The sequence below is a fragment of the Dipodomys spectabilis genome, unplaced genomic scaffold (genome assembly GCF_019054845.1).
Source record: "Dipodomys spectabilis isolate Male_0828 unplaced genomic scaffold, ASM1905484v1 ptg000178l, whole genome shotgun sequence".
NCBI lineage: Eukaryota > Metazoa > Chordata > Mammalia > Rodentia > Heteromyidae > Dipodomys > Dipodomys spectabilis.
The window spans coordinates 2,088,569-2,114,432 of record NW_024870855.1 but is presented as its reverse complement, the minus strand read 5'-3'; the positions used below and the strand labels follow the sequence as shown (position 1 = coordinate 2,114,432).

At 43.5% G+C, this 25,864-nt stretch overlaps 1 protein-coding gene across 1 annotated transcript in view; it reads left to right on the top strand.

The window, feature by feature from the left end:
- Nucleotides 1-25,864, top strand: part of LOC122120796 (engulfment and cell motility protein 1-like) — an 86,996-nt gene that overhangs the window by 48,799 nt on the left and 12,333 nt on the right.

The following is a 25,864-nucleotide window of genomic DNA, read 5'->3' as shown; positions in this document are numbered from 1 at the left end:
CACTTACACATGTAGTTGGCATGTCTGAGAAGTCTTCCTTTATTTATGTCTGTCTCCATTTCTAACTGTTCTGATTTTCCCTAAATTTCTTATGGTGCTCTGTCAGCTTTTGTTTCTGAGAGTTTCTTTATCTTTTCTCTTGAAAGTTAACTAAACTTGAAAGTTACTTTCTCTGCACATAAGATTCTAATTTGAATCCCTGCCTCCCCTCTCCCTCCCCTCCCCTGAAAATGTTGCCCTACTGTCTTCTCACTTGCTTTTGATGAGAAATATGCTGTTCTCCTGTTGCTATTTTCTGCTGCCCTCAGAATCCCTGAGGGGCTTGATTATGATCACTTTTGGTGTCTTTTCCTTTGCCCCAACCTGACCCACACACATGCTGTGTACTTAGATCTGTGTGTTCATAGTTTTCATCAAGTTTTTGAAATTTTAGCTTTATTCAATTCTTTTGCCTCTCTCTTTGAATAGAATCCTTAACTTTTTTTTTTTTTTGTAGCAGTCCTGGGGCTGTGTGCTGTCCTTAAGCTTTTTTTATTTTTTCTGACTCAGTGTTTTGAAACCACCTACTCATCTGCAATTACAGTACTGCACCCATTATTTATGCACACATAACCCTGATCACATTATTAGGATGACTTTATAAAACTCATTTTTATGATAAATATTTTCAAAGCTTTCCATAGGGCTCAGTTGCTTCCAATAAACATCTAGTAATTCCATGGTCAAACTATCTTAAAATCCTCTCCTTAGTACCTCTTTAGTTAAGAATTAAGTTTGCAGTGTTAGTCTCAATGTCTTTCCTAATAAGGGATTTTTTTTTTTGACGACATACACAGCTTTTTGGCTTGCCCTACAATGATACTCTGACATCATTTTTGTTCTATCATATCCTGAATTTTGACCTGGGAGTTCCATTTGACTGTTTAGTTGAATTGAAGTTAAAAAATGCTGGTGAATAGGGTCATGACTGACAGGACAGGTGCAGATTTGTGATGATGACCAAGCTGTTCTTGCTCACCTGACAGAGCTCTTTCCCAGACATTCAGCCTGGTGAAGAAGGGACTTCACTCCCCTGCCTTCTAAGTTTACTTTTGTGTCCTGAGCAAGGCATGTCTAAATTCCCTGGAAGTTTGCATAATCCATATTCTTCAAGTCAAATTTCCAGAGAGAGTTCAAGGCTTGTGTATTTCAGAACCACTCCAAAGTGATTTTGCTGCCCTCTTCTGGTGCATGGGTGGCCTTTGGGTTCCTCTGTGCTGCTGTAGGTCCACTGTCCTCCTTCTGGCACTGCTTTGATTTCTCACGAACTATGTCAAAAATGTCTGCCATTTTCAGGGCTGATTGTATTTCTGCTCTAGTCCTTCATGATTGGCAGCAGAGAGCAGAGTCATAGGGAAAGGAGGGTGTGAAGATCGAACAGGCCTAGGCTTGTAAATGGGAAGGGGCTAGGGAGTGGGTAGATAGCTCTTTTTATTTCCAGACTTGGTCCTTGTATAAAATCACCAGCTTCTACCATGAGTCAGTGTGGCTCCGTCTATATCAGATGACTCACTTAGGGTGTTGGGACATCTCTGTCTCTGTTTTCTATGCCAGGAGGGTGCCCTGTCTCATGAGTGCTGAATGAAGAGTGATGTAGTGTTGCATTGGACATCGACTTGGTCTGGTTTTCTGGCCTGTAGAATAATTTGAACCTCTAATGTTGTGGGTGTGGCTCAAGTGGTAATGGTGTGGCTCAGCTAGCAGGGGGCATGGCCTGAGTGGTAGCTTGCAAGCAAAGATGAGGCTCTGAGTTTACAACCAGTACTTCCAGGGGGTGGAGATGGGAGGGGTAGAATTTGTAGGACTAATTCTCTCTTCCCCCCCCCCCCCCCAACACACACTTTCCTGCAACAACTTGTAAAGTTATTTTGGAAAAAAAGTAGAACTCAAACGGACAATAACCAACAGGAGACATAGGGTTTTCTTTTTAAAATTATTATTACTATATATGATACTCTTTCAGTTTAGATAGTTAGTTTAGATATTCATGATGTTCTTTTAGCTTTTAGTTTTAGAACTTCCCCAAGGCCAAGATCTTGCATCAGACAGTTGAGAAACTGGAAGGACTGTTGATTAATGATTTATAGGGCAGCAAGCCAATAACTTTAGAAAGCTGTTTTCACTTTTACACACTCAGCCAGGCAAACTTTTATAAGTACTAGGAGCAAACTCATGTGCTCACTCTGCTACCTACAGGCCATGTGGCAGAAACACTGTCAGCTGGCTCAGGGCAGGCCGGGGACACCCTGGAATTGTACGTAGAGTTCTGCCTGATTCTCTGTTCACCAAGCAAGATAACCTTGCCTGTTTCCAATCACTGTCCTGGTTTGAGATTAGAGATTCCTTTTGAGATTTGCATGATGTTGTTTTGCCTCCAAGCAGGCTTGGGAGTCCAGTGGATCTAGATTGAAATTTTAGCTGTCTCCCTTCTGGCCCATGGGCCAGTGGTCTGTCCTCAACCTGTGTGCCCTTCGCTTTCTTCAGCTGTGAAACTGGCAACAACTTTGTGAGTTTAGGATCATTGGAGACCTTGTGAGATTGTGGACTAGTGGCCAGCATAGGGCCTGGGCCTAGGGAGTACTTGGCTGATGGTCCTCACTCCAGGGAGCACTTGGCCAGTGGTCCTCTTCACTCCAGGGGATACTTAGCTGATGGTCCACCTCCAGAGAGAACCTAGCCCATGTTCCTTCTCAACCCAGGGAGCACCTAGTCTACGATCCTTCCTGTTCCAGGGAGTACTTAGCCGATGGTCTTTCTCACTCTGAGGAGCACCTAGTCAATGTTCCTTCTCATTTCGGGGAGTAGTTAGCCGATGGGCCTCCTCACTCTCAGGAGCACTTAGCTCATGCTCCTTTCCGCTTCTTCTCTGGGAGCACACATTAGAAAAGCCACAGGTAGCTTTTGGATTTGCTCAAAGTGGAAGTGAGCATCTCTCCCCAAGGCAGGGGCAGTTCACAAAGGAGATAAACAAATAGATTTGGCTGTGGGAGGGAGGGAAAGATAATGGAGAATGTTAAATTCAGAAGTGTTTGAGATATGCAGTCAGTCCTCATGACTCACGGATTCCTGTACTTGCAAATTCCACTACAAAGAAAAATGTTTGTAATCCCCCAAATGCATAAATTTTAGCTACCTAGACTTCCAGACCCTTGAGTGATCTGTAGGAAATGTCTGCACGGGACCATCAAGTGTAGCATTTGAAGTCAGTTATTAAGCCCAAGGTTCCCTTTCTGGGACTGGGTAGAGGGTTTCAGACATGCAGAGGCTGCTGTGTGGTTCATGCTGGGGAGCGCCTTGCACATGCAGTGAGAGCTTTCTTGTCTTGGGAGCTTGATCTCAGGATTGGCTGCCTCCTCCATGCTTCAACTGATCACACATCCCCCATGCTCATTTGAAATGCTGCAGACCTAGTTCTAAGGAGATCTAGGTACTGTCTGGCTTCATTGACAGATAACACTGACCTGAAATTAAACAGCCACCAGGTGGTGCAAGAGCACAGCCATTAGACCTTGGCCCAGTGCTGGCTGGGTTGCCTGCTCCATTGTAGGCTGTCCTGGGAGCCTGTGGGGTTTGAAATTGAGGGACCCACTCATGGGCCTCAGAGTCTCCTGCATCAGTGTCTATTTGGAATTAGAAGCATTCCAAGATGCAGGGATGAGGGAGGCAGTGGTACCCATTCAGTGGAGTGTGCCTCTTCTTCCCTCTCCTAAATTTCACGCCCAGTGACTTCTCTTGTGCTGTTGTTGGAAGCCTTATAAGCATGGCATAGCCCATCAAGTAGGCTTTCCAGGATGAGCTAGTGCATCGAAGACCTATTTGGACATTAAGTATTGAAAACAACAAAAGTGAAAACATATTTGAGGATTTAAAAGTTTGCATAGTTGAGTATATTAGCTCCCACTTGTAATCCCAGCTACTAGGGAGGTTAAAGATGAGAAGATTATGTGTCAAGGCCAGGTTGGAGAAAAAAAATCAGGGAGACCCTATTTCAACGCTAAAAATTGGCCGTGGTGCCCTGGGCCTCTCATCCCAGCTCCATGAGCGGCACGAGTCGGGGGATTGATATCTGAAGCTTGAGAGTAAAGCAACACCTTGCCTGAAGACTAAATGAAACAAAAAAGAACTGGAGATATAGCTCACATACTAAGGGGCCTGCCTGGCAAATGTGTGAGGCCCTGAATTCAAACTATGGCACAAATAAGCAGGTAATGCAAAAAGTCTAGTCCAAATGTATACCAGTGATGGCTTAGAGAGATCAGGCTGGTAAATGGAGTCACAGTGAACCAGAGTTGCTGACAGGGAATACTGGGTGTGAATTCTGGTGGTCGTATTGGAAAGTAAGTAGCGACTTGCACGCTGTGTGTGTAAGTGTGTCATATCTTTCTTGGGTGTTTTTGGTGTCATTGTGCAGGTCATGGTACTCTGTCTGTTTGGTTTCATATGTGTTGACTGCAGGTGTCTGAAATGTACAGCCACAGGAAGTTGTAGCCAGTAGGAGAAAGGAACTTTGGAACTGATGTCCAGCTTTACTTCCTGTGGTTGGACCCTGCTGGATGGGCTCTGGCCCAGGGCTCTCATGAAGCCAGGATAGTGTCAACATATTTCCTAATGATGCCAATGGGGAAATCAAAAGTGCCACAGGTCAGATCAGGCCTGGCGTTGTACAAATCTGTACTCCCAGCTACCAGAAAGGCAGATATGGGAGAATTACCAGGCAAAAAAGTTAGTGAGAGCCTGTCTCAAAGAACAAGCCGGGAATGGCGATTCACATCCATAATGCCCAGAGGCACAAGCAAATGGATCATGGTCCAAGTGTGAGACCCTATCTAAAAAAATAACTAAAGCAAAAAGAGGTTAGAGGGGGTGGTAGGGTGCCTGGCTAGCAATCACAGGCCCTGAATTCAAAGCCCAGTAACACACACACACACATTTACACAATACATGCATGCACATAGATGCATGCATATACACAGTACACACAAGCACACATGTACACATCTATACACACGTACACACGTGCAGATGCATGCACACTCGTACATATATACACACATATATATGTGCCCACACAAGCTCTATTTAGAATATTTACAGATTTTTTTCCCCCTGGACCCATCTTTGCTGTCTAGCTGCCCTGGGAATGTCTGTTCCTATGTGGGGCAAGTAGCTTGCAGCCTCATTGTCCACTCGCAGTGTGAATACTCTGGATGTAGCTCACCTGGCCTGCAGTGCCCTGATGGCAGCTTCTGTCTGGTGCTTTTGCCTTTGTGCTGTGTTGATTCTCCTCTTACCCAGCAGGGGTAGGGTACGAAGAACACGGGAGAAACAGGAGAGTGGAAGGGTTCCATCCCAGAAACTCCCACAACAACCTGTGTGTCCTGCAGAGGGGACACTTGGATAACTGTTGTTTTGAAACATTCGATATTTTTTAAGGAAATACTTGAAAGGACTTCTGAAAACTTGTTACAGTTCATTGCTGGGATGATACTCGAGTTCCATTCTCCTAGGGTTTGTTTTTTTTTTTTACAACTGTGATTAATTTCAACTCCAGATAGAACCAGTCTGAGCTGGTTATTGAAAATGAGATGTGTAGATCCTCAGGTTTCTTCTGCTCCTGGTTTTCCCTCCCTTATTCCACTTTGCCGTTTGCTCATATTGGATCCTAGGAGACACAAGTGGAGCTGCTCTGTGGCCACAAGGGGCATGCGTAGCCAAAGCATGGGAGCCCACAGCTGCTCTTACGAAGAGCAGCTCAGGTATGCTTCACAGTATGGAGACGTTAGCCTTCTACACGTGGGTAGGAATTTTCCCCAGATAAGTCCTTCCTTGTTCCATTTTTAGGTTAAGAGGCATAGGAACTCAGTACCCTTTAAAATGTGGCGGTGGTAGGAGGTAACTTACTAACCGGCACAATTACCTACCTCTTACTGTACCATGCTGACCTTCTCCCACGTCTCCCTTTTGAGAAGAGTCTTGCTATGTAGCACATGCTGGCATCGAACTAATATCCCTCCTGCCTCAACTTCCCGAGTGCTAGGATTATGTGCCACACCATATCCAGCTTTTGTGACACTCTCTCAAAAGGGTATGGAACAGTATGTCTGGTGAGGATCTGGACTTGGATGAGAGGTTATGGGCCTCTGGTTCTGATGACAGGGCTTCATAGGTGTCCAGAATCTCTCCATGGGAACTTCGTTGCCCTGGGAGGATGCCCTGAGCATCTCTGAATACAGTGTTTGAATTTGAGCATCCTTGAGAACAGTGTTGGCATTTGAGGGTAGCTGAGACAAAGAGAATGAAGAAAAGGTCTATGAGAGACTTAGGATTCCCTTGGCCCTGACCACGACACCTGGACCTGTGCCTTCTGTATTTGTCTTTATCCTGAGACCTTATGCAGTCACAGTAGTTTTTGTTTTTGTTTTTGTTTTATGGTCGGTCATGGGGCTTGAACTCTGGTGCTGTCCTTGCATTCTTCAGCTCAAGGCAAGGGTTCTACCACTTGAGCCACCAACGCCACTTCTGGTTTTCTAGTGGTTTTTTTTAATTGGAGATAAGAGTCTTACAGACTTTCTTGCCTGGGCTGGCTTTGAACCATGATCCTCAGATCTCAGACTCCTGAGGATTACAGGTGTGAGCCACCGGCACCTGGCTATAGTCTCAGTAGTTTTTATTCAGTTTCCATCGTTCCAAGCATGCAGCATTGCCCAAATGTCCTACAGAGCTCTGAATTCTATGTGAGATGATCTTGGGGGGAGTGTGTGTACCTACACATCTCACCACACATACACTCGGATGTATGTGCTTTGAGTCTGTGAGGATGCTGTGTATACTCCACAAGCCACTCCCTGGCGAAGGATTCTAATTGTGGACATGACATTCGGTCTCTGTAGGAATTCAGATTACTGAAATCTTCCAATGGGAAAGGACAGAACTTGTCAGAGAATCTCACGGTGACATAAGAACTGTCCCCAGGAGGGCATCACACCACACTTTTCATTTGGGGTGGAGAGGAGACAAAGATGGAGACAGAGACAGAGACAGAGGGACAGAGAGAGAAGGTGGGTTTACCATTTCAAGGGGTTAATGATCTCCCCCAAAGGCTGCCATGTTGCGTCAGGACTTACAGACATACTTGCTTTTCATTGTTGAGTTGGTTAGCTAACGCAGATGAAGCAAATAGAGCATGCCTTGGCTATTTTGAAAAGTGTGTCTTTTCTGCGTCCCTCCCCCTTCCCACCCAGATCCTCTAAGGGGACACCAGGGACACACTCCCCCCAGAATCTTTGAGAAAACCAACACAGGCTTGTTTAAATTGCCATGGGTTTGTCTTGCTGGACATGATATGACCATTCACCTGGGTTGTGCTCTTCCCCACGCCCAACCTTGCTTCTCCAGGGACTGAACAGATATTCTCCATCTGAACCCAGCAGGAGCAGGGCCCCATTCTTATCTGGGGTCGGAAGCAGAATGACGCTTGCTTCTCACTGAGAAATGCACTTTTGATTTTCCAAGGGCTCTGGGAACTTTCCCAAGTGTGCATGGCAGCAAGTGGCATGGCCAGTGTGTGGCCAGCTCTGCCCTGGTGTGCTTGTGCTGTCTCCAGGCTGCTGGCTGAAAGGCCTCCATCTCTCTGCAGAAGCTGTTGCAATGGGTGCTCTTAGGCCGAGCAAAGTGATGAGGGAAGATCCGGTTTGATGATCAAGGTTCTGCATGCCCATCTTTTTGATTCCGAGGGAACCCCAAAATTGGCCTTTCTCCCATTTTCCATGGCGCCTGAAGCAAGACATTGTGATTTAGCTTCTCTTGGCCTTCCTAATTTCTGTATTTATGGATCTCATCTACTAAGACATGTTCTTCTTAGCTCCACAGAAAGGTTTGTTTGCATCCCTCCTGCAGCTGCTCCTTCACTCCTGAGCACTAGGGGGAAGGAGGAGGGTAGGTACAGGCCACTGGAAGGAGGGGGAGACCTACTGATCTGAGGGGATCCAGCCCAGGGAGTAGGATTGGGAGCAGGTCTCATAGAAGAAGAGCCAGTCTAGTGGGCCCAACTGGGAATCCACAATCGGTATCTCAGACGTGGAGGGAAAGTTTGGATTACAGAGGTCTGGCCTTCCATTGGTCATTTGTAGGAAACTCTGAGAAAGATGGCCTCCCGTTGGTCATGTATGGCATGTTGACAGTGGTTCACAAAGCAGAATAGAGCCAGTGTACCAGAGACTAATGAATTGATTGATTTGTGACTGTAGTTACAGGAGATGTATTATTTAGGGCATGGTGCCAGTGAGCTTGAAGTCACAGGGATGAGTTAGGAAGAAACCATGGCCTTCATGATATTACTGTTAGTGAACTTCCTGTCACTCTGGACCTCCATGTATATGCCTCTCTCTCCCTCCCAACTCTCTTCTCTCCTCTACAGTTCCCAGCTAGTTCCATTGTTACTTCTTATAGGTGACTCTGCTGGGAACTGTCCTAGCTCCAGGTCCTTTCAGTGTCAGCATAGGTCACCTGGCATGGTTCTTACTAACCTGACATGAGTGAATCAAATTAATGATCTTACCATTCAAAACCATAGATGTGTATTTGTGTGTGTGTGTGTGTGTGTGTGTGTGTGTGTGTGTGTGTGTGTGTGTAATCACTGGTGGCAGTTTATATATATTATAAGAAAAATACAGATTATGGAATGCCCTTGTAATCTGTCAAGGGAATATGAGGACTTTGTTCATGGAACCTGTGAGATTTCCTAGTGGAGGGGGGATGATAGAGATGAACCTCAAATAATGCTTTTTGTAGGAGATGGAATTATTCCTTTTTGCTCCTCCCCCACACCCCTAAATACTATGTTGAAATCTAATCCTTAATGTGGTGACATAAAGAAGTGAGATTTATCTGGGTGCTGGTAGCTCTTGTCTGTAATCCTAGCTACTTGGGAGGCTAAGATTGGGAGAATTGTATTTTGTAGCCAGCCTTCAAACGTTGGCAAGACTCCATATTAACCATCCATCAGCTGGGCACAGTGGCACATACTTGCTATCCCAGCGATGTGGGAGGTTGAGATCAGTAGGATTATAATCCTACGCAGGTTTGGGCAAATAAGGCTTGTGAGATTCTACTTCAAGAGACAAAAGCTGGGAATGGTGGTGTGTGCTTATATTTGGTTTAAATAGGAGGATCATGGTTCCAGCTGGCCTGGGCAAAAAAGTGAGACCCTATATGAAAAATAACCAGAGCAAAAGGTGACTAGAGATGTGGCTCAGGTGGCAGAATGTCTGCGTAACACGTGAGAAGTCCTGAGTTCCATCCTGGGAACTACCCAAAAACGAAAGAAAAGAAAGAGAAAAGAGATCTTGGGGAGGGGACTGATGCTTCTATAAAAGAGGTGCAGGGCACTTCACCCATCTCCTCCTGGGGAGGGAGGGACTGTTGAAGATGTTATTTGAAGCAGGCACTGAATCGGCTGTGACCTCCACCTTGGACATGCAGACAGATGAGAGATGGATTTCCATCGTCATTGCTGCCCAAGTAGACAGAGACATTTGAATTACCAGTGGGGCGGTTAGTTGGAGGTCCATTCAAAATAAAAATAATGCTTAGCACTCAATATTTGCTTGAAGCATGCGATAGTGATATCTGAAGCTAAAGAAAATTCAGCTAAGAAACTAGGATGAACAGAGAGGGAAGAGTTGTACTGACATGGAGCTCCTGGAAAACTTCTCCTCTTTCCCTATCAAGTCCTAAACTTGGGTTTGAGAACTTCCAAGGGGGATCCAGACCCCAGAGCATTCTGGGTAAGGAGTGCCAGCGATGTGGTTGCACCAGAGAAAGACTGTTTGCTACAGCAGAAGCGTGGAGAAGAAAGGGAGGTCACAGCCTCTTGGGTGGGAGATTGAAAGCCCCAGCCTTCAGGTGGGAGGGAAGGGGAAGCCCATCAGGAATGTTGCAATGGTGGTAGGCAAATGAAGGTGGAGGGGTGGTAGTGGAGGGGGTGCTGTCACAGAATTGAGTTAGGATGTGCAGAGCTGAATGCAACCAAGAGACATAAGGACGGAAGGAAGTCTGGAACACAGGGAGCATGCTGGCAGGCCAGAGTCAATCAATTAAAAGTCTAGAGGACTTCTGGATGCCTAAGCATGTTTGCTTGAGACAAATTGTATAGGAGACTCTTGAAATCTAAGAGCATATGGTTCCAAGGAGACCGCCACTGAGGAATACTACTCAAGGTCAGGATTCACTGAGTTCAGTACTGAATAACTGCAGTGCATAATGCCACCCAGCTCCCACTAAGAATGTGCATGTGTGCATGTGCATGCACACATGCAAGAGGCTATGTGTTTTAATGTGCATGAATATGAATGTGCACTCTTGCATGTGCATGCACGGGGGATGTGTGTTTACATGTGTGTGCATGTATTAGGGTGTATGTGTCTGTGTGCCTGTGTGAAGTGTATGAGAGGATGTGTATGCACACTCATGCACACACAAGGGTTTGTGCACGTGTGCATAAACAAGGGTGTGTGTGTGTGTGCATGAAGCTGTGTGTTTGCATGTTTGCTTGTATGCATGAGAGTGTGTGCACCCCTGCACCACCAGGAGGGAAAGTGTGTGATGGGATAGCCTGGGAGCATGGGGACTCTGACTATTGTAAGCTAGGAAACTGAAATGATACTGCTCCTAGAAAAAGTGTTTGCTGCAGTCTTATTTTTAGGGTTTCCTAGTGACTCAGCACTGTGTATACACTGCGGCCTTATTTTTAGTGTGGATTCTAAGCAAGTGCCTCAGGCTGCGGCTCCCAAGGAGGCCACTCACTCCTGAGCTCCCGCCCTGCCAGGGAGCTTGGGTCACTCTTTGCCAGCAAGTCCCCCACAGAGCCTTCCCCGCCTGCTTGCTGCTTATGTAATAGCTTTCATCCCCACTCACTTCCCATGTGAGAAACATTACCCCTTTCTTCCAAGAGAGATCTGTAAAACTACCAGCCAGCCAGGGGCTGGGTCAGGTGAGCATGGAGGCCTTTGGCAGCCTAGCCCCTGCCTGGAGCAAGAGTTTTAAGCTTACTTAGTGTCCCTCCTCCTGTGAATTCCTGCCTGCCTCTTGAGGAAACCAAAGGGAATCATCTAATCAACACACTCGTGAGGTCAGGTTTTAAAGGAGCTGGGAGGGGTGCAGGTATTGTTGAATTCGGCAAGTCCCTCACCAAACTTCCCTCTTCCAGGCCAGCCCACTTCTGCAATGTTTTCTTTCATGAAGTCCTTCTCCTTCTTCTTCTTCTTCTTCTTCTTCTTCTTCTTCTTCTTCTTCTTCTTCTTCTTCTTCTGCTTCTTCTTCCTCTTCCTCTTCCTCTTCCTCTTCCTCCTCCTCCTCCTCCTCCTCCTCCTCCTCCTCCTCCTCCTCCTCCTCCTCCTCCTCCTCCTCTTCCTCCTCCTCCTCCTCCTCCTCCTCCTCTTTCTCCTCCTCTTCCTCTTCCCATTCCTCTTCCCATTCCTCCTCCTCCTCCTCCTTCTCCTTCTTCTTCTTCTTTCCTCTTCTTCCTCTCCTCCTCCTCCTCCTCCTCCTCCTCCCCCTCCTCCCCCTCCTCCCACTTCCCCCCTCCCCCTCTTCCCCCTCTTCCCCCTCCTCCCCCTCCCTCCTCCTCCTCTTCCTTCTGAGACCAGGATTGGAGCTCAGGGTATCATGCTTGCTTGGCTGCACCATTGAGCCATACTTCTAGCCCAGTCTTTTCAGGCAGGTATTAAACTATGATAAGAAAGTGTGGAGACTTCTGCTCTCACCTTGGTCTTGGGGATGGTAAATAATGATATTGGATTATATAATGCTGATCTGATCTGAGAGGCCACAGCCACCTGCAGAGCAAAGCAAAAGCAGTGTCTTGGAGGGCAGTGAGTTTTTTGTGATCTATAGTCTGTCATTAGATAGCATAGCCTAGTTTATTCATTTATTGACTTTTTGTTATCACCTCAATTGTGGTTTATGAACAGTAAACTATTCATCTTTTCTGGGTTTTTCATCAGCCATGAAGATTTCTGATAAATATCATCATTCCTTTCTTATATAAGTGAAGGGCAAAACAATAAACTAAATCTCTAGAAATCGGATGATTTCCTTGTAAAGAGATTCAGGATCTAAGACTGTTTTAACTTCCTGAAATCCTCAGGCTATTGTAGAGGGTTACAGGCCCACTTGTTCATAAAATCTACACTGATGACATGATTCTTTAAAATGAAAACATAGGCTGACTTGTGGTGGCACCTGCCTATCATCCCAGCGAGAGGTCAAGAGGATCCTAGCTTGAGACCAACCTGGGAGAAAAGTTAGGGAGATTTCATCTCACAAAACAAGCCAGGTTTGGTGGTGCACATCCTGTAATCCCAGCTACAAGGAAAACACAGATAGGAGGGTTCTAGTCCCAGTCTGGCCTTGGGCAAAAATGTGAGATCATAGCTGAACCAATAAACATTGCAGAAAGGGCCTGAGGATATGACTTGAATGGTAAAGCACCTGCCTTTATATATATAAGATATACACAGTATATAATATACATATATATTCTATGCTCTGTCAGTCCTTGTAGACAGTTTTGAAAGTGTCTGTGACAGGAGCAGCAGCGGAGCTCTTCTTCATGGCAGCTGTACCAGGGAGAGTGGCTACGGTTGATTGTGTCAGTGTTACACATGCTAGTGCCTTTCTGGGGTATTTGACGTACTTTCCTATTTACAACTCACTACTAAAAAATAAGTGTTTTGCTCCGTTATCTTATGCCTAAAATACGGAGGGTCAGTACCTGCCCAGAGTCTCATGTGATCATTTTATTTCATAGTGTTATGTTTTCCTTGTGTTCTTTTCCTCCCCCCAAGCCATACTGTCTCTTTTTGAAATAAAAATATGTATAAGCAAATTCAGAGGGCCGAATATTACATGAACAGAACATGATAGAACTGACCAACACTGTTTCAAAACAAGGCCGGAGGAGGGGAGGAGAGAGAGGTTGCATATTGCATATCACCATGAAAATCCCCTTTGCACAATTAGTTTATGCTGAGGCATGTGGTAAGCAGCACAACGAAGAGCCCCTCTGAGTGATTAATTTGTGATAATAAACACTAAGGGGAAGAGAACTCCAGGATAGAGAAGCTCCGGTTGCTCCTCTGCCTCAAGAGCATGTTGGATGAACAGGTACAGAGTTGCTGCAGAGGTTGGTTTGAATCTTTCCACTACCTCTGCCCCTGTGTAGGACACTCATGGCCCCAGGATGCTTTGCCTCTGTTACCCAAGCGTTGGTTGTATTATCTCTTGAAGCCACCAGGGGGCAGCATCTCTGCATAATTTTGTGCATACTCAAGGGCTTGAAAAGAATCCAGTGCTGCTCTGGAGCCCATAGGAGACCCCTATTAGCTGCTATCCCTCTTCACAAACGAATGCGGGACAGTCTCTACTTTGTTGTCATTTGGTTTTTGTGTTTTTGTTTTATTTTGCCTTGCTTTTACAGGCTCACGCCTGTAATCCTAGCTACTCAGGAAGCTGGGATCTAGAGGAGTCAAGTTCAAAGCTACAGTTCAGGCAAGAAAGTCTATGAAACTTCATCCCCAGTTAACCAGAAAAAAATCCAGGCTGGGGCGGCATGGCTCAAGTGGTAGGGTGTCATCCAAGAAACAAGTTGAGTAAGCTCAAGTTCCTAGGAACAAACACACAAAGAAAGAAGAACAAACAAACAAACAAAAAGAAGAGAGTAAATATAATTTGCACATTTCATGTGTTTATATTTGGTACTGTGTAAAGAGAGTGTGTTTGTGTATGTGTGTGTGTGTGTGTGGTTCTGACCTCTATTGAAAGAATAAGTTTCTAGGGGCTGGGAAGGTGGCTCAGTGGTAGAGCGCTTGCCTTGCATGCCTGAGGCCCTGGGTTCAATTCCTCAGCACCACATAAGCAAAAAGAAAAAAAGCCAGAAGTGGCACTGTGGCTCAAGTGGTAGAGCGCTAGCCTTGAGCTGAAAAGCTGAGGGACAGTGCCCAGGCCCCATGACCAAATCCCCCCCCCCCCACAAAAAAAAAGAAAGAATAAGTTTCTATTCCTCTCGTCACATCTGCTTTGCTCAAGATTACTTGTCTCCCTGACAAGAAATGTGGCAGTAACCAGGCACTTGTGACTTATATCTGTAATCCTAGCTACTCAGGAAGCTGAGAGCTGAGGATTGTGGTTCAAAGACAGCCCGGGCAGGAAAGTCTTTGAGACTCTTTATCTCCAATTAACCAGCAGAAAACTGGAAGTGGAGCTATGGATCAAAGTGGTAGAGCTTTATCCTTGATCAAAAGAGCTCAGGAATAGTGCCCACACACTGAGTTCAAGCCCCACAGCTAACAACAACAAAAAAGACAAAAGAAAAATAGTAATTGGAGGTCCATGGTGCGGTGTTGACATGGCTTCAAGGTCCCATTCAAGATACTGACTGAAGTATTACCTGACTGCTATTCAGAGCCCGGTTTAAATCACGCTGTTGACCTTGGGTAAATCACTTCACCGCTCTGAAGATGACACACTCATCTCTGGTACATTGCAGTTTCTCTCATCCAATACATATTTATGGAGGATTTTTCTTACACGTAGAATGTACTATTATATACTAGATATAATGCTATTTATATATACCTCTCTTCAGTATAAATTGGCCTTTTGTTTATATAACTAGATTTGTCTTCCTGTCAGGGGTCCTGACAGATATGGGAGCTGTAAAGGTAATCAAATCTGAGAATGCGGGACAGCGCTGTTTGTGGTGAAGGCTGAGTTATTTAAGCTGAGAAGAGGGGGTGGGGGAACCTACAGATAGCAGCCATGGTGAATGTGGGAGGGGCGAGGCCCTAGCCTCCCTTCATGCCTGCGCATCTCAGGACCTGGAGGTGAGCCCTGCCTCAGCAGGCTGCCTGAGGCCACTGGCAGTGAAGTCTTGTCAGTCCCTTCTTCCCCCTGAAGTCTGAGCCACTGTGGCCCAGGATTAGGGATCCTGAGTCTCTCATTACTTGTAACGAGATGAACAAGGTTTAATCTAAAAATAACTTTTAACATGGACAACTTGTTTAATATACTGGTCATGTGGTCCACATACCCTATCCTGTTAAGTTTGAGATAACTTTATTCCCTTTTTGCTAGCCCTGGGGCTTAAACTAAGTATCTAGGCTCTCTCCCTGAGCCACTTTTTGCTCAAAGCTAGTGCTCTACCACTTGAGCCACAGCACTACTTCTGGCTTTTTGGAGTAGTTTATTGGAGATAAGCTCCGGGGACTTTTCCACCTGGGCTGGCTTCTGAACCTTGATCCTTAGCTCTCAGCCTCCTGAGTAGCTAGGATTAAAGGTGTGAGCCACTGGCGCCCAGCTTGAGATCATTTTAAATTAGAGAAAGATTCCAGAACTCAAACAAGGAGCCTCTGCATAACCTCAGCCTTGCATTGTTGATATTTACATTGCCTATTCACTTGATAGTGTGGTTCCTATGGTATGTCTGTCTGACTTTTCTCCATCATCTATCTCTGCCATCTGTTAGTCAATTATCTGTCATCAGCCAATTCATCCACCTATCATCCATCCATCCCTCCATCCATCCACCCATCCATCTGTCTGTGCATCTGTCTATCCATCTGTCTACCTATCTTAACTCATCTGTCTGTCTGTCTGCCTCCTATCTATATCTGTTTATTTATTTAGCTACCAATTTATCTCATATCTGCCAATTCACCCATCTAACATCCATCCGTCTATCTGTTTATCTGTCTGTCTGTCTGCCTACCATGACTATCTATATCTGTTTATTTACCTACCTGCCTCTCTCTCATCTGCCAATTCATCCATCCATCATCTATCTCATCTATGTATCCAACTCTATCTGTCTGTCTGTCTGTCTGTCTGTCTGTCTATCATCTAAGTACACCCAAATTCTTTTCCCCAAAGCCTTTGCAAGCAGGTGGAGACCCTATGTTTCCTTAGGGTCTATAATAAAATTCTGAAGATTCAACATTAACACAGTACTATAGTCTAATCTACAATGACTCCTCAAATTACATCCAATGTCCTTTTTCCCCCCCTTTTTAACCAAACCAGGACACAATCCACAGACACACATTGCTTGTCCTTCTCTGCACCCTCCTTTAACCCAGAATAGTCCATCCATTGTCTCTTTTTTTAATATACAAATTTTTTGCAATTTTTTATTGTGATTAAATGATTATATAAATTTCACACATTTCACAGTATTGTGGGATAGTGATAGTTACAGTCACAAACACGTTTTAACCTTCTTGGGGCAAATTGTCTCTATTATTGTCTATAAAGTTTATGAGTTCTGTGAGCTTTGACAATTTCTTCCACATCCAGTGATATGTACATTTCTTTCCTTTGGCTTAGTGTCAACTGTTCCCTCTTTCCCACTCATTCCCTCTCTCCTGTCACTGCCATTGAGTTGCTTAGTCGTTTTAATCAATGTCCAGTGCAGCTGATGGGTCCCACTCTTGTATGTTTTCCTCTTGCCTCTTTTCTTCCACCTTGACTTTTCTGGAAGTGAGTGGGCCAGGGGGATATGCATTGTTCTTCTCAGATGAATCTGTGTAATGTTCATCATGATTGTCTTCAAGCTCTTGCTATCTTTTAGATCTTTTTCTCCCCATAGAAACACGAATCCTGATTTCCAAATGTTAATCTCATGAGCATTATTTATTATGCTGTCCTGTGAGAAGGCCAGCATTTATTTGGATGGCACTCCTTGAGTTCATAGGTGAAGATGTCCTTGTCCTGTGGGCTGAAGCAGTCTGTGCTTTTGTTTCCCCGGCACCACTGGAGATGCCGAGCTAGAGCATCGGATAGTGGAATCACTTCCTGGTAGGTTTATAGCTCCTAACCCCCCAACCAGGGATAGACAAGCAAGTTGTGTAGCCCACTTTGTCAAAGTCATTGTCTTGGTATTGTGAAGCCACGGGGAATTTGCTGTGAGTTTATTCGCTTGTCAGATGTGGAGTTAGAATGTGACAATCTGCAATGTAAATTGTCACCATAATAAAGTCAGCCTGGAAGTCAGCCTCCTTCCCCTCTCTGGGCTGAGTGGATCATTTCATTTTCTCTGCATGGGAGGCTTCGCTCTGCCATGCCAAACCATAGAGCTACCCTGAAATAAGCTGACCACCAGCTGTGACGTATGGCTGATGTCCTATCAATTATGATCCCTTTACCTTGCATGTTAGAAGCAGACTCAGGAAACAGTGATTTGCACTTTTCAGTTTTTTCTCCGTTCTCTTTTTCCAGCTTCTCCTAAATCTTTGCTTCAAAATCTGACCACAACCAGCTGTATTTCATAATTCGACTTTCTTTTAAGACTTTTGGCTGTGTGTGTGTGTGTGTGTGTGTGTGTGTGTGTGTGTGTGTATGCATGTGTTCAGGTACTATGGTTTGAACTCATGGCCTCGTGATCTCACTTTTTTTTGCTCATGACTGGTGCCCTAGCATTTGAACCACACCTCCGCTTCCAGCTTTTTGCTGATTAAGTGTCTTATACTTGTCTGCCTGGGCTGGCCTTGAACCTTAATTCTCAGATCTCAGCTGCTTGAGTAGCTAGGATTAGAAATATGAGCTACGGGTATAGCCTGGCCAGTTGTAACCTTTGTTGTAAAAGTTGAAATGTAAAACCTTGTGCAAAGGTGTGGAGATTAAATGTGGATTACTTTTAAGCCACATTACTTTTAAGACTTAAGACCAAATTCTTCTCCCAGCCTGCTCCTACTAAGGAACTTGTCAGTTGCCTTTACTTTTTTTAAAAAATATTTTTTATTGAGATTATGCGGTTACATAAATTTCACAAATTTCATAGTATTGTGCGGTAGTCACAGACACATTTTAACCTTCAAAAGACACATTGTCATTATCATGGTCCATAAAGTTTGTGAATTATATAAGCTTTGACAATATAACTATTTCTTCCACATCAGGTGATATGTACATTTCTTTCCTTTTGCTTAGTGTTAGCTGTTCCCTCTTTCCATCTCATTCCCTCCCTCCCATTGCTGCCCTTGAGTTGCTTAGTTATTTTCATTAATGTCCAGTATAGTTGATGGGCATCTCTGTTGTATTTTTCCCCATTTCTCTCTGATTCTGTGCCCTCCTCCTAGCTTTCCTCAGATGGACACAAACGCACACACACACACACACACACACATAAGGTCAAGAACATGGAGTCATTTAGAAATTATATGACAGAGCCAGGCTCCGGTGGCTCATGCCTGTAATTCTAGCTACTCAGAAGGCTGAGAGCTGAGGATCATGGTTCAAAGCCAGCCCGGGCGGGAAACTCTATGAAACTCTTATCTCCAATAAACCATCAGAAAACCAGAAGTGGTGCTGTAGCTCAAGTGGTAGAGCGCTGGCCTTGAGCTAAAGAGCTGAGGGACAGCACTCAGGCCCAGAGCTCAAGCCCCATGACTGACCAAAAAAAAAAAAAAAATTTTGTGACAAAATAAGCAGATGTCTTTTGTTTCTTAAGTCCTGTTTACTTTGTCATATCTCTTGCGTTTGGATTTAACATCTACATATCAGGGAGACCATGTTGTTGCTTTTACTTTTAAGATTTTCTTTTGCAGGGAAGGCAGTGCTGGGGTTTGAACTCAGGGCCTGAGTATTCTCCCTTAGCTTTATCGATCACGGCCAAGCTCTACCACTTGAGCCATAGCTCTACTTCAGGATGTTTTGGTGGTTAATTAGAGATAAGAGTCTCACAGACTTTGCTGCCTGAGCTGGCTTCAACCGTGACTTTGAGATCTCAGCCTCTTGAGTGGCTAGGATCACAGCCTGTTTATAAATCTACAATATAAACCTTCCTTTTAAATATAAGGAGCAACATAAATTGTGGATATTATCTCAGTTTCTCTAACTTATGAATTCTGCAGGAGATAATCAATCAGCTGGTTTTGATGGTGTAGCGTTTTGTATGGAGGTTCAGGGAAGGAAGTGAATTGTGAGATGTTTTTCAGAGAATATTTCCTTTCATCCCCTTCTCTCCCCTCCGCTTCTCCTCTTCTTCTTATATGTGTGTGTGTGTGTGTGTGTGTCTGAGTGTGTGTCTGTGTCTGTCTATGTGTGTCAGTCCTGGGTCTTGATCTCAGGGCCTGGGGTTTATCCCTGAGATTTTTCACTCAAGGTTTCACTCAAGGAGTCATAGCTCCACTTCCTAGTGGAGATAGGAGCCTAGGCACTGAGGCTCAGCCAGCTCTGGCTGGCTCTGAACCGACATCCTCAGATCTCCACCTTCTTGAGTAGCTAGGATTATAGATGTGAGCCACCAGCATCAAGTTTTTCCTTCATCTTTCTTAAGTTAAAAGAATTATCTAGAGAACATTTCCTAGATATTCCTACTAAATTTCTATTCTGAAATGTCTTAAGTAGTTCAGAAGGGGACTTCATTTTGGAGTGAGTTTATTTTTCAAACTAAAGCACAGCCATCAATCATTACAGACTTTCCTGGAATGGTGAGTTTCAAAGGAGGGTGGGAACAGAGAGGAAGCAGACAAGGTAAGCCAAGTCAATTAAAACCTTCCCTAGGGAATTGACTTTCCTGCTGATAATGCCTGCCATCTGAGTCCTAGGAACTTGGCCAGCTGAGATTTTCTTTTTTTAAAAAAAAAAAAAGAATTTATTTCATTGTAAAGATGCTGTACAGAGGGGTTACATTTACATGAGCAAGGTGCATTTCTTGTTGAACATTGTTGTTCTCCCACTATCCCTTTCCTCCCCCCTCCCCCCAAAGTTGTAAAGTTCATTTCCAACATAGTGACCTGTGACTATCATTGTTGCAATAGGTCATCTCTTGTATTTCTTTCAGCATTTTGTCATTTCCCTTTCTTTCCCACAATCAGATAAATGCATGTACAAGATGGAGGGTACCAGAATCAAAGACAGAGATTGCCAGGGATAAACCAATGGAAAAAGATAAATGAAGTAAACTAAGAAGAAAGAACTAGCTATAGTACACTGTCGATATCAAGGTTGACAACTTAAAAAAAAGACCCGTTGTTTCCATGTCTTGGAGTTCATTTCAATAGCATTTTGTATGGTCATATGTACATAGCTCTTGAGCTAATATGATTCTCTGTCAGGATTAACCTAGGCACATACTACTTATTACAGATGAGAGAAACCATAGAGCCTATGTTTCTTTGGGTATGGCTTACTTCACTTAATATGATTTTTTCCCCCAGTCTTTCCATTTCCTTATGAAAGGGGTAATGTCATTCTTTCTGATAGAAGCATAAAATTCCATTGTGTAAATATACCACATTTTCTTGATCCATTAATCTATTGAGGGGCATCTGGGTTGGTTCCATATCTTAGCTAATGTAAATAAGGCTGCAATGGACATAGTTGTTCTGGTAGCTTTAGTGTGGCCTAGTTTGAGATCATTTGGATAAATGCCCAGGAGTGGGATTGCTGGATCACAGGGGAGTTCTATGTTTAGTCTTTTGAGGAACCTCCATACTGCCTTCCAAAGTGGTGAAACAACTTATATTCCTACAAACAGTGTAGTAGTGTTCCCTTTTGACCACATCCCCACCAGCACCTGTTATTATTTGTTTTCTTGATAATGGCTATTCTAACTGGGTTGAGGAGGAATCCCAATGTGGTTTTGATTTGCATGAAAACTTTAAAAACTTAAAAAAGGAAATTACAGAGATTTAAAGAAGTGGAAAATCTCCCACGTTCCTGGATTGGGAGAATTAACATAGTGAAAATGGCAGTACTGCCCAAAACTATCTACAGATTTAATGCAATACCTATCAATATCCAAACAACATTCTTTAATGAAATAGAAGAAGCAATCCAAAAATTCATATGGAACAATAAAAGACCCTGAATAGCAAAAATAATCCTTAGCAGGAAGAACAGTGCTGGAGGAATATCATGAGGATCAATGGAATAAAATTAAAGACTCAGACATGATCCCACAGACTTGTGGCCACCTAATCTTTGATAAGGGAGCCAAAATTATCAGATGGAAGAAAGATAGTCTCTTCAACAAATGGTGCTGACAGAATTGGCTACACACATGTAGAAAATTTTAGCTAGATCCTTATATATCACCCTGAACCCAAATCAACTCCAAATGGATGAAAGACATTAAGTTTGTAAAAGCAGAGATCCTGAAAATATTACAGGAAGGGATAGGGGATTTGCTAGGGCTCCTTGGCACAGGATGAAACTTCCTAAATAAAAATCCAGAAACAAAACAAATCAAAGAAAGTCTGGATAAATGGGATTGCATTAAACTGTAGAGTTTCTGCATGGCAAAGGACATAACTAGCAAGATAAATAGAAAGCCCACAGATTGGGAGGAGATCTTCACTAACTAAGGAAGGCAAAGGTCTCATCTCAAAAATACACCTAGAGCTCAAAAAATTAACTCCCCTCACAACAAATCCCCAAAGAAACAACTACCCTATTAATAAGTGGGCTAAAGAGTTAAAAAGAGCCTTCTCTGGAGAGGAAATAAGAATAGCCAATAGACATATGAAGAAATGCTCAGCGTCATTGGCCATAAAACAAATGCAAACCGAAACCACATTGAGATTTTCTTACAAGACAGATAGTGAAGGCTACTTTGCTATTGTTGTCTGATGATTTTTATCATCTCCATGAAAATGTATCCAACCCAAGGTCTGGGAAGGTGGCTCAGTGGTAGAGTGCTTGCCTTGCATGCATGAGGCCCTGGGTTCGATTCCTCAGCACCACATAAACAGAAAAAGCCGGAAGTGGTGCTGTGGCTCAAGCGGTAGAGCACTCGCCTTGAGCTGAAGAGCTAAGGGACAGCGCCCAGGCCCAGAGTTCAGGTCCATGACTGGCAAAAAAAAAAAAAAATGTATCCACCCAAATGATATATTTTTACTTTACAGGTATGTTTCCTGGTTTTATTTACACATTAAACAGATAATAATATAATGTTCCCAAGGATCAAAACGGTGAAAAGGCTGAGCACAGTAGCTCACGCCTATAATAGCTACTCAGGAGACAGAGATTGGAAGGATCATGGCTTGAGGCCAGCCAAGGCAAAAGAGTTGTTGACTTTCAGTCCTTAATATGAATCTGCTTGAGTTCAGGAAGAGATGAGGCATAAGTAATTTCATCAAGTACTATGTCTAAAATGTGTTCGAAGAGAAAGTAAGGCTTGGTTATAGGAAGGAACTAATGGATTTTTTTTATATAGCTGTTAAGTTTACCTAGAAATCTTCCAGGGAAATCTTACTGCTGCATCTACATTGATACAGCCATAGTTTTATTGTTCAAGGCCACTGGTTGGCAGATGTACATTTTATGTATATCAATGAAAGGAAGGGAAGGAGAGAGAGAGGAGGGAAGGAGGGATGAAGGAGGGAGAGAAGGAAGGAAGAAAGGAAAGAGGAAGGAAGAAGGGAAGAGACAAAGCAAAGAAAGAAGGGAGTCCAACTAGTTAAGCAATTATCAAAGGTCTCCATTTTTAGGCATTTAACAATAGATTGTAGTATATGCCAGGTGCTGGGGCCCATGCCTCTAATCCTAGCTACTTGAAGCTAGCCTGTGCAGGAAGATCCATGAGATTTTTATCTCCAATAAAAACCCACTCAGAAAAAGCCAGATGTGGTGCTGAAGTTCAAGTGGTAGACCACTAGCCTTGAGCAAAAGAAGCTCAGGGACAGTGTACGGGCCCTGAATTCAACTTTTTTCGGGGAACAATATTAAAAAAAGATATGTTGAAAGAGTACTGGACTTAATTTGAAATGTAAATACATATGTGCTTATGCATGTACACACGCACACGTACACATACATACACAAAGAAATACAAGGGGAATGCATGTACAAGGGTCATTCCTGAAACATCTACCTATGGAGCCAAGCTATCTTGATAAGCTTCTGACTTGGCCACATATTTTGCCACTTGTGTTGTCAATAGTATTGGTGACTCAGGTAAAAAGAAGCTGAGAAAGAGGGAAACTTCCCAGTGCTTACGCTACTGGTCATGTGCTATGTTATTGTTGGGGCTTTGGTGGCTGCTGGCTGGGGGATTCCACTCCTTTATATCTGTACAGTCATGTCCAGTTTGTGGTTAAAATATGCTCTGGCATCTCCTAAGGCTTTCTCCAGAGCTTGCAACTTATTCTTCTCATTTAATGGTGCCAATGTTAATACTCACACATTCTGCAGTGAAGGTTACTCCATGACAGCCATGCAAAGATATCATCCATTGGAATTCTTCACAGACTTACAACCATTAAAATTTGGAGCCAACAGGCCGAAATTTTCTGAATAGAGACCCGGAAACACAACAAATCAAAGAAAGGTTGGACAAATGGGATTGCATGAAGTTGCAGAGCTTCTGCATGGCAAAGGACATAGCTAGCAAGATCAATAGAAAGCCCATGGATTGGGAGAAGATCTTTACTAGCCATACAACGGACAAGGTCTCATATCTAAAATATACTTGGAACTCAAAAAATTAAACCCCCAACAACAAATCCTCAAAGAAACAACTGCCCCATAAATAAGTGGGCGAAAGACTTGAAGAGAAACTTCTCTGAAGAAGAAAGAAGGATGGCCAATAGACACATGAAGAAATGTTCAACATCCCTAGCCATAAAAGAAATGCAAATCAAAGCAACATTGAGATATCACCTCACTCCAGTTAGAACGGCAAAAATCAAGAACTCTAGCAACAACAGATGCTGGAGGGGATGTGGACAGAAAGGAACCTTACTTCATTGTTGGTGGGAATGTAAACTTGTTCAACCACTTTGCAAAGCAGTATGGAGGTTCCTCAAAAGATTTCACATAGATCTCCCCTATGACCCAGCAATCCCACTTTTGGGCATTTACCCAAATGTTTACAAACAAGACTACACTAAAGCTACCAGCACTATGTTTATTGCAGCATTATTTACCATAGCTAAGATATGGAACCATCCCAGATGCCCCTCAGTAGATGAATGGATCAAGAAAATGTGGTATATATACACAATGGAATTCTATGCCTCCATCAGACAGAATGACATTGCCCCATTTGTTAGGAAATGGAAAGGCTTGGAAAAAATTATATTAAGTGAAGTAAGCCAGGCCCAAAGAAACATAGGTCCCATGGTTTCCCTTATTTGCAATACCTAGTATATGTATGAGTCAAGCGGAAAAGGTCAGTAATATGATGTCAGGAAAATGAACCCTTAGATATGTATTTTAATGTTTTTTTCTTTCATGCATGTGTTTCTAACGTATTTATAAGATTATCTCTTTGTTGCTTTGTATGTCCCTCCCCCACAGTATAACCACTGCTTTCACTGTATTTGATGTCAGTATAACTTGTGGAGGAGATGGGGAAAAACCAGTTGTTTAAGGATACAGGTGGACCTGTTGCAACAATGAGAAGTACAAGTTGTCATGTCGAAAATGAGCTTTACAACGTCGGTGGGGGGGGGGAGGGGGGAAGGGGGGGAAGGAGAAGGATTGGGATGGGGGGAGGGGGGAGGCTGGGAAGGGAGGTGAAGGGTAAACAAAGGAGGAGGCTGCAATGCTTGGTAAGAAATGTACGCATTATCCTGCCCATGTAATTGTAACCCCTCTGTACAGTATGTTCACAAATAAAATTAAATTAAAAAAAAAAAACAAAGAAATGTACTCATCATCTTGCCCATGTAATTGTATCCCTCTGTACGGTATTTTCACAATAAAAAACAAAAGTGATAAAGAGGTGGGAAGGAAGGAGTCCTAAAAGGGCAGAGCAAATGGGCTGGGAAGGAAGAAGAGAGGAAGGATGCTGCGGCCGGTGGCATCTCAGCATCTTTGGGCTGTTCAGAATCCCATATGTGCTGGGCTGAGGAAGAAAATCACAGGAACCTTTATCAATGCGGACAGCACTATTTCATTATTCATAAAGACGGGTCCCAAAACCATAACTAGCTTTTGTTTTCAAGGAAGTTTATCCCCCAAGACATTTTTTTGTTAATTGAGTTTTTATGATAATTCTATGTATTATAGATGATTGAGCCAAACAAATTGCTCACATTTATCCTTTTGCTCAGTGAGTTTTAACTCTACTTTTCCCACCTAATGAAGTCATAGTCAACCTAGATTTCCAGAAAGATTGTGGGGTAGGGCATGACCTTTCCCGACTTCTCAAGAATAAATTGTAAGGGGAAAAAAAACCCTCAGAATATTCTTTTGTACCTAAGAAAGTTTAATTTAAATCTGAAATTTGGGGTGTGAGAGTTTTTTTTTATTTCTGTAGAATGTAGCTCTATTAAATGTTATTTATTGGGAAAATACTGTACAGTACATTTCTTATCAAGCATTGTTGCCTCCTCCTTTGTTATTTCCCTCCATCCCTTCCCTCCCTCCTCCATAACTACACTCCCCCTTTCCCCCATCCACCCCCAGGCCTCCCCCCCCCACCCCCCGCCTAAATTGTAAAGTTTATTTTTCAACATAGCATTTTGTACATCTCATTGTTGCAGTTGGTCAACCTGTATCCCTATTTAAACAATTTGTTTTTTCCCTTCCCCTCCCCAGATTATACCAATATCAAATACAGTGCAAACAGGGGTTATACTGTGGGGGAGGGACATTAAAAAAATCATGTGGTATCTTATAAATCCATTAAAAACAATAGCAATCTTGGGGTTCATTTCACTTAACATAAACTTATCTGACCTTTTCTGCTTTTATCAGACATATACATATAAGGGAAGCCTTGGGACCTATGTTTCTTTGGGTCTGGCTTACTTCACTTAATATAATTTTTTCCAAGTCTTTCCATTTCCTAACAAATGGGGCAATGCCATGCTCTTGTGAG